This window comes from Eucalyptus grandis, chromosome 7 (assembly GCF_016545825.1).
Source record: "Eucalyptus grandis isolate ANBG69807.140 chromosome 7, ASM1654582v1, whole genome shotgun sequence".
NCBI lineage: Eukaryota > Viridiplantae > Streptophyta > Magnoliopsida > Myrtales > Myrtaceae > Eucalyptus > Eucalyptus grandis.
In genome coordinates this window covers 8,326,825-8,340,073 of record NC_052618.1, presented here as the reverse complement: position 1 = coordinate 8,340,073, position 13,249 = coordinate 8,326,825, and the positions used below count along the sequence as shown (strand labels likewise).

Sequence of the window (13,249 nt, the reverse complement as noted above, 5' to 3'; positions counted from 1 at the left end):
CATAGTTGAAGATAATTGACTGATACTGGTTTCTTCAGGTAGGGATAATTTGAACTTTTGTTTCTTATGGCGTGTATTTGTTGTTATTCTGCTTTGGTCTCTTAGACGTTCATGTTCTTAAGAAATGGCCCTTTGGAGAGGAAGACACTTCGGATTGTTACTTGTCCACAGTCGGTAAATAATCAATTTTCGAGACCAATGATAGATAAGGTGCACTTTCTTTCTTAGTTCAGTAGAACAACATTGTTTTCTTGAATTCTTGATTTCCTAATGGCCTTCGATCAGCTTAGTTATCATCTTTAATCATCTCTTACCTTGTAATGGATGGTAGTTAAGCAAAGTTGTTATAGGATGCAGAGTATGGACAACTATGGGCGTAATAGCGCGTGACAGGCCAATGACAACTTTGGCTGTTGCGTCTAGAGATTCCAAAACCTGGAGATTTCAACAGGCCGGGACATATTTTCCCATTGAAGTACGGGGAGGGTATTCTCAGCAGATTAATATATGGTTATAAATGGCCAGGATTCTTGCCAAATTATGTTAATGAGCCTGTGACCTCAGTTACTTTTATGTACATTTTCTTGTATTTACCTCTTTCAAAACTCATGTCTGAATGTCAGTTGACCGCTAACTGAGGCAGACTTTGAGGTGTATTCTCAGCAGTATCACCAGGAAATAGGGATAGAACATCTAGATTGTTTTCTGACTTGTATATTGAGAAGCTTCTTATACTGTGTGATTAAGAAAGTTTCACTGCTCATAAATTTATGGGTACCACCAGAAAAGAGATAAATGAGTTAAATGTGCTGCTGCCGCAAGATTACCAACAATGTCGGGCCTTTTACAGCCCATTGCTGTAGGTCGATATTAGATGGAATTGAGCAAATTACAATGGTCAAGTTGAGATAAATTATCAGTTAATTGCTAAAACTGTTTTAAGAATTCAGAAACTAATGAACAGAGAGTTTTGTGTGGATTAATTGTAAACTTTGAAGATCTTGTTTGTAGCAGTCCAATTTTTCAACTCAACTTACATTTGCACTTCATCTCATGTACTTCCATCGCATGATTTGTTTGACAATGAATAATCACACCACTGAAAAATTGATGGTATCTTTTGGGTGGAACTCCATCAAATGTATTTTGAAACATGTAAAAAAAATGTCTAATCATGTGCCAATCATAATTTGAAGTACCAAATTTATCTTACTTGGGTAACAACGTTGTCTGGACAGGAAAGTTAACATCAGGAGAAATGATTTTTAGGATATTAGTGAACTGCTGGGAACAATAATTCTTTCTTATAGTTCCTGTATGTGTCTGCAATTGATATAGGAATGCCATGATTTTGATTAAAAGCAGTATCTTAGTTTTTCCTATTTTAGGTCCTCTTACAGACAGCAATATTTCCCATCATGTGATTCTTACTTTATTGTTTATCATCTGAACAGGGCAACATTGGAGATGATTGGGATGTCCTTGTTAGGGTACACTCGGGATTCATCCCAGGAGACATATCTGGATCTGCTAGATGCCACAGCAGCAACCAGCTTGCACTTGTGATGTAACAGATAGAAGCGGCGGCAGGGGCATGTGGTCCACCTCCGAGGGCACGAAGGAAGAGGAATAGGTTTAAGGCACATATTACGTGCCTATAACATGCAGGAAGATAGGCGTGATGCCTTGGAAGCAAATGTAGAGCTTGGTTTGCCCGTTGACTACAGGTAGTATGGAATTGGTGCTTGGGTATTTTTCCCTTAAGTCAGAAACTATACTAATGTGAGAAGCAACTGTTTCAGAGATTGTAAAACATTTTATAGGACTACTAGATGAAGCTGATGACTAAAGCAGAGCTTCAGGTTCTCCTCTTAGGAAGACGTGATCTAAATTACTTAAAAGAACCACTCCATCATTAATCATTTTATAGCATTTGTATTAGTGCTTAACATATTGACTGATACTGCAAATGTTGCGTGACCTGGGAGTCAGAACTATGGAGCAGATGAAGTACATCGGTCTTATGGCTTGGTTATTGCTGAGAGAGTCCCTCTAGTAACTCCCGCAACAAAGAAGAACAAGAGATGCTTGGAGACAAAATGCTCCCAGATGGGCACATCTATAGAGCGGACAATGGCCTCTTCAGAAATCTCATCAGCAAAAACGGCAAGGCGAGCAGCCCTGTCTCTTTCGATCCAGCTGTGTCTGACTCGTAGAATCTGAGGAGAACAAGATATGGTTGGAGACAAAACACTCCAAGATGGGCACATCTATGGAGCGGACAATGGCCTCTTCAGCAATCTCATCAGCAAAAATGGCAAGGTGAGCAGCCCTGTTTCTTTCGATCCAGCTGTGTCTGACTCATAAAACCTGCTAAGTAGTTCGACTGCTAATGATTTACACGGGGGGTCACAAGCATGTTCACTGGCAGATGGTGCTATTACATAATTTTAAAAGCACTAAGGTAAAGAACATCGGGATACCTGCTGACGATGAGTTATGGAAATTTTATGGTTTTATAATTAGTCTGTTCTATTGATGTCATTCATCCATTTTGTGAGGCGAAAAGGTGAAGATTAGCCATCTTATCTAAACTTCCTCTTGTGTAATCGATGGCTTGCAAGAGTTATCCTTAATTCAAGTTCACGGAATATGCTAAAGTCTTTGTTGCTGATCAGCTCTCCATATTGGCGTGAGATAAGGATTGCTTATGACCTTTTATTTGTCGAATGAACACGCGATGCGCAAAGATGTTGGAAATTAGTCACACACGTACCTGGTATTTGGAAGATGCAATGTCCAGGTGTAATGTCCACCCCTTTCCGAAAAACATCAGGAAATACGTCACCATTCGATTACTTGCAGCAGAGAGTTTTGCTTTCTTTGACCTGATTAACAAAACAAAATATAGCGAAGAATAGAATTTTCTGTAGGCATACCAAAGTTTACGCCTAAGTCTTGACATTCCTTTTGAAAATGGATACTTTAAGTTCAATAGTATCAATGCTAACAAGATCGAAAACACAGACATCTCCTTCCTTTAGAGTAGTTCCTCTCTGAGATGCAGCTTGACAGGCAAAGACCTTTCTCGAGCCACGTTGTGGGGTAGTACAGGAGCTTCGCTAGCTATGATCAGTCCGAATATTTAAGAGCCACGATTGGCATGCTTCCCTTGATGCGTTCCCTTCAAAATCGCCAGGGACAGTCCGCAGAGTTCATTCTTGATCAACAAATGATGACTAACACAAGAAATGCTAATTGCAAAGTCACTTCAGTTGTCTCAACAATTTAAAATATTCGTACAATTCGGGAAACCACAACCATTACAACCTTTACAAGTAATGGAGAAACACCATTACAATCCCTAAGATCCACCTTTCCGACGGAAGTCCAGCTTCTATTTAAGTAGAATACTAAATGGCACGTCTACATATGCAGACCCGTAAGATGTAGGAAAGAAAAAATTCTTTCAGATTTACTAATGAAATCAATATTCATCCAATGTGCTTAAACACAGCAAAGCAGATGCAACTTGTGCAATTTCCACAAGTTTAACTGGAAAAGCAAGTAGAGAGAGAATATCTAATTGAGTAGAACTGAATTCCTACTATCTAGCATCATCTTTGTAGTATCAGTGCCAGAAAATCTTGGACAAAAAATGAACTTTGTGGATTAAGATTCCAAGATTTTAAATTGTATGAGGATGGAAACTAAATGGTGGATGGAGGAATCATTTCCAACGTTAGATACAATTTTGAAACTTGAAATTAAAAAAAAAAAAAAAATGGAATGAAACGGCAGTTTCACATATTTGGATGAGAAAAAGAACGGAAATGGGAGATGCTTAGAGGATGGTGTGTTTTAGGTTGTCATGCTGAGGTGGCAAATTGTGAGCAAATTATGTATTTACCTATTTGTCATCTTTGTCATATGACAGAGGATTTGCTTAATTGCCACAATTTTTTTTTTTTTTTGGTCGGTGCTTAATTGCCACGTCAATGGCCAATCAATTAGCAACGGGTTAGTCATGTTAGAATTCATTTATCCACTTGCCTAATTTTATTAGCTAATACGAACCACTTTTTTACCATGTAAAAAGAAAAACCCGTTACTGGAAATTTACTGTAACAGATTATGGGATGATCTATCTTCACAGCGCACCTGACTAATCCTTGGTTGCATCTTGGATCCGTTTCGCGTCGCATCTGAGTATCCCGGGCGATTCCATCGCTGGATTTCCATGGTTACCTAGCGTCGTCATCATTCAGTGGATTCAAGGAATCGACGAAGCAAATGGTTTCAAGATTAGGAGCCTGAGAAGCTTGCCAGAGGTTCCGAAGTGATGGCGGTGGCAGAAACCTCGTGTTCCGATCCTATTGTGTGACTTGGCGCCTGGGCGTTGCGATGATCTCGTCGTCATGCCGACTATCCGTTGCTGGGTTTTCTTCATCAATGCATCCTCGTCGCCGTTTGTTCTGATTGAGAAAGTTTGAATCTCTTCTTCGACCATAAAGGTCTACCTCTGTCCTGCGCGGTTGCTCTGTTCTTATGTCCTCATTGGGGTAACCACACGTTTGACGAAACGCCGGAGAGAGAGAGAGAGAGAGAGAGATCCAACACTTGTTCAGTTCGGTATTCGCTGTTCCAGCTCTAGATTTCACCTCTGTCACTGCCACTCATCGTCGAGAATTAAGTTGCCATGGTCTGTCCTAATTTGCGGTTGGTTATGAAGGCCTCCTTATGCTTTGTTCCTACATGCTTTTTCAAGAGAAGGTAATTAGTCTCTCGAAGACTCGAACTGCACCGTCATGCTCGCAAACCATGTTCGGTCAAACGGATAATGCATGGTGACTGTTTGACGATATGCCTCATAGGAATAACTTTTTTTTTTTTTGGTCGAAACTCATAGGAATAACTTCACTCGGAAAACGATGATGGAAGGATACATGAGGATGGGAGCGGTGGGTGAGTCTCTGGATCCCTTATGTACATGCCATACAGGGATGATTGCTCTTGGAACACTGCGATTTCGAGTTTCGCCTATGGAATGAGCAAATGTTAGTTTCCGGGAAGAATGCATTTGCTTGAAATTCCATGATTCATGGTTATGGCAAGAATAGGACACCCATTAAGGACATGAATTTGGATGCTTTTGAGAGATGATCGGTGCATCAGCTTATGAGGAGTGGCAATTGCACAGTGACATAACTGAAAATAGCTATTTATGGACAGTGGCTTCCTAAAAAAATGATTCTGATTTGCCGGTTAATTAAGATCGATGACTTTCATGAGCCTGTTAATTTGATTAAAGCTACTGAACTAGCGAATCAGCGTATCAGAGAGTATGAAGAAGGGAAGGAAACTACTTCGAGGAGTCTCCTGCTCAGTAACAACTCCGTCTTCTCTCCGGCGAGGACGAGGATGAGGACAAGGACGAGCCATGACGTTGAAGGAATTATGACAAGGACAAAAGACGATGGGCTTCAAGGAGCTGCAACCTGCAAGTGCAATCACATGAGCTTTCAAATGAAGCACACCAATGCCTCTTTGCTCTTGAAATCAAATCTATTTGGAGCTCGAGAAAGAGATTTTTTTTTTTCACTTCATATCTTCTTTTTCCACGACATCTTCCGCTTTTGCTGAGAGAAATTCGCTCCCGAGGTTTGATAGTTTGCCGCTGATTGGCAAATAATCTATTTCCGAATCGCTCTTGTTGGATATTATTTTGCGAAAAATAGAGTTCCCTTTGTAATTGAAAATTATGAGATGACCATGACCAATGAGTATTGCTTCGGGAATTTCCGCCACCCTTTCAACAATGAAACCATGTAATTATCACTTGGTATGGCCTATACTAATTTCCCAACCCCATGTCAATGATCACAGATCATAGTTAGGCACAAACTTAGTCGGGCATCCTCCTTTTTCTATTAGTAATTAGTTAATGGTCACAGAAATAAATCATAAGGTTAATTAACTGCATCTTTGGGTGGTCTAATCTAGTGGTGCTTATCTACGATCTTATCTTAAAAGGACGTTCCCCAAAAATATGTTATCTGAAGAATGGACCACCATTAGATAATGCGACAATAATGTGATTATTTATACACCTGATTGTTCCTTGAGAAAAAGAAGCGAATTAACCACTCATTTGATCTCATTTTCTATTATTTTTCCATTAATATATCTATCAATGGTTTCAACTGTGCTGCCACAGACTTTGAAATTACCGATTAGCATGTGAAAGTTTACGTAATTGGTATATCGAAAATAATAATAGTAAAAAAGGAGACTTTGAGTTCAATATTATCAATGCCAACGAGCTCGAACACGCGAACATCTCCTTCCTTTAGAGAAGTTCCTCCTTGAAATGCGGCCCAACCGGCAAAGAGCTTTTTTCATGCCATTTTGAGGGTAATAAAGGAGTTTCACTGGCCATGATCCGTCCAAATATTTAAGACTTGCGGTTTTCATTCTTCCATTGATGCAAACCTTTAAAACCCTGCCCAGGAAAATCCACGAAGTTGATTTTTGATCAACAAATGATCTATGAGTAAGAACATACTAGGTAGTATGACTAACACAAGAAATGTTAACCAGACCACATGTGCATAATCTCATAGGCAGACCCAAATCATATAGGAATATGATGAAAATACTATTGACATGTCCAATGAAAATGGAGATCCTCTGCCTTGAAATTTTATTGGTGTATTAATCAATTATTAATTGACAAGTTATATAAATGATTCTTGTATTAATGGTCGCGGTACGTGGACACACCCACGATAGGAATATGTGGAGTATAGAATTCACATTCATCCAATAAAATTTCTCTCCGCTTCGACTATTTTTCATTCTTATAAGGCCATAAAAGATTAATCGTAAGAGATGCACATGAATGTAGTCAAAAATCTGAAGTTATCAATCTTCTTTCAATACACTTTAATTGGTGATAGAATAATACAAAGCTATCTTGTAACTCTTCAGAATTTGAACTTTTCCCGGTCATTGCATCAAAATAGCCAAACCATATAATCACAATTGTTCAACACTCACCGAGTTAAACACATTGTTCCCCGGGTTAATAAGTCCTCATCAACATAGTTTCCTTGTTTGATTTATCTCTTATGAACGTGGGCCAACCATTGGATATGTTTGCTGCAAAACTGTGTTGATAGGTCCTGAGTAGGTGTGAGCATGTGAAATTTTGTGAGACTACTAGTGACTGTTCTAAAAATTTAAACAGTTAGATAAAAGCATGATTAATTTTATTATTTAAATATTTTAGCGATCCCCTCATGCTTGGTCTGGTTTTTTACCTAGTATGAAGCGTGGAAATTGAGGAGGCAAATGGGGCATGGTAAGATTTGAACTCAAGATCTTCAACTTTGATATTATGTGGGATTTTATGGGACTACTACTGTTCTAAAAGTTTAAGTTGTTAGATGAATGCATGGTTTATTTTATTGTTTAAATATTCTAACAAACCAAAAGGAACTGTCCGAACCGAGAATTGGTCGGACCCTACCAACTAGTCAGTTTTCGACGATTCCTTAGGATATTGGTTCGGTTTCATGACTACATGCGCTAGTTTACTGTTCCTGGGTGGGAATCGAGCACCCCTAGTCCCGAGCTGGCTTTGCCACAATTTGTCTAGATACCTAAAAGTCTCAATTTACCGATTCATCTTAATGTCATCTCTTTACGAATTCGCAAGTAACACTATGCCAAGTGGATATTATGGCAACCAATATATGATGAGAAACTGGATAAATAGAAGCAAACACCAAAGAAGAAAAGGCCAACTAAATGTACATTATGCTGCTTTTTTCTAGTATAAAAATCTAAAGTCCTCAATCCCAATCCGGCAATTTGAAGCCAAAATGCCATCAATATTGTGTCCTCGAACTCTACAATAGCGTACACTATTTTTGAACTCCCATGGTAACGCTTCATGGGTTACGAACACTGATCGCCTCTACTACATCCTCTCGGTTGTAACGCAGTGAAAACAGAGCAGGCACGTCAACATGATATCAGATTTGTCGATGAAAACAGAGCATGAGCATCGCCATCCACGTGCGTCTCTTCGAATTTCCCAAGAAATTGACAATGCAGTGCCTGATCTTCTTAGTTAGGGCCCTTTGTTGACGCAAAAAGAGGCCTTGTCTCATGCATAGTCTGCAGAAATCTCAAAATCATCCAATTGGCTGCTTCAGGCCCACCTAACTGCGGTGATAACGGCCGGTGGTGAAACTTTGTCTTAACCTGGCAATGTTGCTGTCAGCGAGACTCTGCTCGGGGATGAATTAGTCGGCATTGAATTGCAACCCGATGCAATAGCGCTTGGAGCGCTTTCAGCTGATACTGCGCTGCATGAGGACTTGTTTCCACGTCCAATATAATAAATTTGACTTGGACCGACCCAAGGCAGGCTTTGCTTCTATTCTAGGAGCGATCAAGGATATCCGCCAAGGAAAGGTTGGTGTGCTTTTTGCATTGCATTTACGTTATCAAGTGCATTTTAATTGTTCATCGATAACTGACCATGTCATAGTCAGAACTGAATTCCAAATTGTAGTGGAGGTAGACGACAAGGGAAGAGAGAATTGAGGGTGATCTTATAATCGCAGCACCTTAGGCTATGGCATTTATCGTGGGGTACGGTACTGGGATTGTTTGTGTGAACATGAAAGGCGAAAGATTTGAAGCGCTTGCAACTTCCTTTGATGGTGAATCAGAGGGAGAATGACGAGAAGCTTCACTGTGATTGTGGTATGTGTCATAAGATGCTTAGTAATTATTCTTCAATCATCTTTTCTCATACCTTGTGATGGGTTTCATCGCAAAGCCAGAGACTTTTCTTGATGGTACAATCAATCTGATGGTGTGGTATTGCATGATACCTAGGAAAGCCAAGGTAAGTGTCGTCTCTCGCTTTTGATTCTCAAATCGAAGTGGAAGAAGGTGTTGATTCGAGTCGAATTTGGGTTCGTTAAGTTGTTTTGGTGGGTGGGAATGAATATGATCAACGTGAGTAGTTTGTTTCGTGCTTGCTTTTGCAGGCTCTGGTTTTTTTTTTTTTTTTGCAGGCTCTGGTTTGATAGAATGGATTTGCATGGCTAATTTGTTTGGGCGAGGCATTGTCTCTCATGAGGGAGTAACACCTACGGGGTGATAAGAGGAAGAATGACACGTTTTAGGAGGTTCACAAAAAAGGGGCAAGGGAGAAATTTTAGTGTTGCCATCATCTTGATGCAGAGCAAGCACAACAGAAAATTGGTCAAGAATTTATAATGATTAAATTTATATGGATCATTTAAATACGTGTACATCTAAATATGATTAATTCGTCTAGTCTACATTATCACAAAACTATTATTTTAAAATGTTTAAAAACTATATAATAGCTAGTATAGTAAAGGAATACGTATGAGTACACATGAGTTCTTGTACATTATATTCATGCTTCTTTTTTCAATGCCACACGTCTTCTTGGGGCAGCGTCTCCAGGCGAGTGTGTAGGAAAGTAGGGATGGCGGAAGGGCGGTTCAGTCGGGGCCAGTACGACCCAGATCATTTCGTGCCACCTCCTTTCATATTTTTTGTTCTTTTTTGGGGCCCAGTAGAATTTTTCTTTTAATAATTAATCTTTGAAAAAAAAGGAAAATAATTCTAAAGTGGGAGACTCTCGTCGTCAAGGGAGAAGAGAAAGACTCTTCTTATTTCGTAACGTCCGTTGCGGTGAGCTCAGCCATCGCAAAGCCTACACCCCGTTCCCTCCTCTTCTTCCCCCGCCTCCCTCCCTCCATCTTCTTTCCATCACCACTTCAAATCTGAAGAGGAGAAAGATGGTCCAAGTTGATATCACTGGAGAAATTGCTCTTTTATTGTCTCCTCAGATTCTAATCTCCATCGGAAAAAGACTCTCCAAAAGCGACCTTGATCAAACGCTTGCATTTTCTGCTGAAAGATTCCCCACAGATTGACAATGCCAGTGCCCGATCGTTTCGAATTTAGGGCTTTTTTTTATTATCAGAACTTAGTTGAAGATAATTGACTGTTACTGGTTCCTTCAGGTAGGGATAATCAATTTTCGAAAGTAATGATAGATAACGCGCACTTTTATAGTTCAGTAGAACAATATTGTTTTCTCGAATTCTTGATTTCCTAATAGCCTTCGATCAGCTTGGTTGTTTTCTTTAATCATCTCTTCTCTTACCTTGTGATGGATGGTAGTTAAGCAATATTGTTATGGGATGCAGAGCATGGGACGACTACAGGCGTATCAATGCGTGACAGGGCGGCGACAGCTTTGGCTCTTGCGTCTGGAGATTCCAAAACCTGAAGATTTCAACAGGCCGGGACATGTTTTCCCATTGAAGTACAGGGAGGGCGGTGCCCTGAAAAGAGCTGGGCATACAGAGGCTTCTGTCGACCTTGCTGTGTTCGCTAACCTGTGGCAGTTCTCTTTGTGAGGTAGTGGGTGATGATGGCTCCATGGAAAGATTACCTAAGCTCCATGGGTTTGCACAGCGGGAGAACTTGAAAAATGCATCTATTGCTGATCTCATCAGGTAAATATTCTCTTCCCAGCAATCCAATGCAAAATACTTTTTAAGGACGATCAAATCCAATTTCAGCTGCAACCGTCACTTCTTAAGTGTTGGCTCTTTTGGTCAAGATGTTGTCACTGCGGCATCTCCCCTTTTTGGGAGTGGATAAATGAAGAGTAGAAACCTTGGAACCCTGGGTGGGGTGGGAAAAAAGAGTCTCTTATGGGTTACTGTTGGGCTGTTGTTTTGCATAGCAAAAGGGAGAGAAGCATAAGCCATTTTGGTCTGTTGATGTCTCAAGTTTAGTTTATGCTTTAAGCTTGTGGTTGTTGTTCCGTTCGTCAACACCATGCAGATCAATGGTTTTGGGGGTTCTGAAGAGTTGTTTCTCACAATTTTTTATGTGTATGGTGTCGTTAGATTAGTATATGGTTATGAATGGCCAGGATTCTTGCCAAATTTTGTCAAGGAGCCTGTGGCCGCAGTTATCTGTATGTACATTTTCTTGTATATACCTCGTTTCAAAACCCATGTCTGAATGTCAGTTGACCACTTACAGAGGCAGAGTTTGAGGTGCATTCTCAGCATTATCACCAGGAAATACGGATAGAACATCTAGATTGTATTCTGACTATATCGAGAAGCTTCTTATACCGTGTGAGTGAGAAATGATTCACTCTTCATTGGATGCATAAATTTATAGGTACAGCTGGAAAAGAGATAAATGAGTTGAACGTGCTCCTGCTGCAAGATTACCAACAATGTGGGGCCTTTTACAGCCCATTGCTATAGGTCGATATTAGATGGAATCGAGCAAATAGCAATGGTCAATTTGAGATAGATTATGAGTTAATTGATAAAACTGTTTTAAGAATTCAGAAACTATTGAACAGAGAGTTTTGAATTGATTAATTGTAAACTTAGAAGATAATGTTTGTAGCAGTCCAATTTTTCAGCACAACTTCAATTTGCGCTTCATCTTATGTATTTCCATTGCATGATTTTGTTTGACAATGATTTTACTAGAGCAGGCTGTCAAGCTTTAGAGTTAAATAATCACACCACTGAAAAATTGATGTTATCTTTTGGGAGGAACTCCATTAAATGTTTTTGAAAGCTTGTAAAAGAATGTCTAATCATGTGTCAATCATAATTTGGAGTACCAAATTTATCTTAGTTGGATAACAAATTTTGTCTGGACAGGAAAGGTAACACTGGGAGAAATGATTGTTAGGATTTTCGTGAACTGCTGGGAACAATAATTCTTTCTTATAGTCTATGAAATGATTGATAAGGGGCCTGTTTGTGTCTGCAATTGATATAGGAATGCCGTAATTTTGATTAAAAGCAGAGTCTCTAGTTTTTCGTATTTTATGTCCTTCCTTCAGACAGCAATATTTCCCATCATGTGATTCATACTTTATTGTTTAACTTCTGAACAGAGTGACGGAGGTGATCAAGATGTCCTTGTGAGGGTATCCTCAGGATGCATCCCAGGAGACATGTTTGGATCTGCTAGACGCGACTGCGACCAGCTTGCACTTGCAATGAAGCAGATTGAAGCGGCTGGTAGGGCCGTGCTGGTCTACCCCTGAGGGCACAAAGGAGAGGAATAGGTCTGAGGCACATATTACGTGCCTATAACTTGCAGGATGGTGGGCGTGCTTCCATGGAAGCAAATGTGGAACTTGGATTGCCTGTTTACTCTCAAGAGTACGGAATCGGTGTTCGGGTATTTCTTCCTTAAGTCAGAAACTATACTGATGTGAGAGGCAACAGTTTCAGAAATAGTACATCATTTTGTAGGACTATTAGAGGAAGCTGGTCACTAAAGCGGAGCTTCAACTTCTTGTCTTAAAAAGACGAGATCTAATTACTCTAAAGAATCACTCCATCATTTCTTTTTACAGCATTTGACGCATCTGTATTAGTGCTTAACATATTGACTACCAGGGAATCAGAACTACGAAGCTGATGAAGTACGTGGGGTTCAAAGATTATGGCCTGATGATTGCTGAGACAGTCCCCCTAGTAACTCCCATACAAAGGAGAAGAGATACTTGGGGACAAAACGTTCAAGATGGGGCACACTATGGAGCGGAATTCAATGGTCGCTTCAGCAATCTCATCGGCAAAAAGGGAAAGCCTAGCAGTCCTGTTTCTTCTGATCCGGCTGTGTCTGACTCGAAGGAGCTGCTGGATAGTTCTACTGCTAATGATTTATTTGAGGGGAGACAAGCGAGTTCACTTACGGATGGTGTTATTACTTTATGTTTAAAGCCCTGACCATGAGTTATGGAAATTTTATTGCGATTCAGTTTTACAATCATTGATCTGTCGATGTCATTCATCCATTTTGTAAAGCAAGAAGGTGAAAGACTAGCCCTCTAATTGGAACTTTCTTTTGTGTTATTGATGGATGTCAAGAATTATCCTTAATTCACCTCTCCGTAAATCTTTGTGTATCGATCTCTAGAGACCTCCCCATATTTCATGAATACGGATTTGGTGCAGGACATTCTCTCTTTCCTCTTCTGTGACCACTTCAATTGTGATAGATTTTACTTGAAGGAATTTACTTAAAGGTCTCTGTTATAGAACAACTCTCCATTTGGGCAACTGATAAGATTGCTTTTGACTAGGGGTGAGCGTCGGTCCAGGGTCAACCCTGGACTAACCCTAGACCGGCC

The 13,249-nt window shown here is 40.0% G+C and overlaps 1 pseudogene; it reads left to right on the top strand.

Moving 5' to 3' along the window:
• Window positions 1-832: 832 nt before the first annotated feature.
• On the top strand, window positions 833-13,014 carry LOC120295796 (annotated as a pseudogene).
• Window positions 13,015-13,249: the final 235 nt, after the last annotated feature.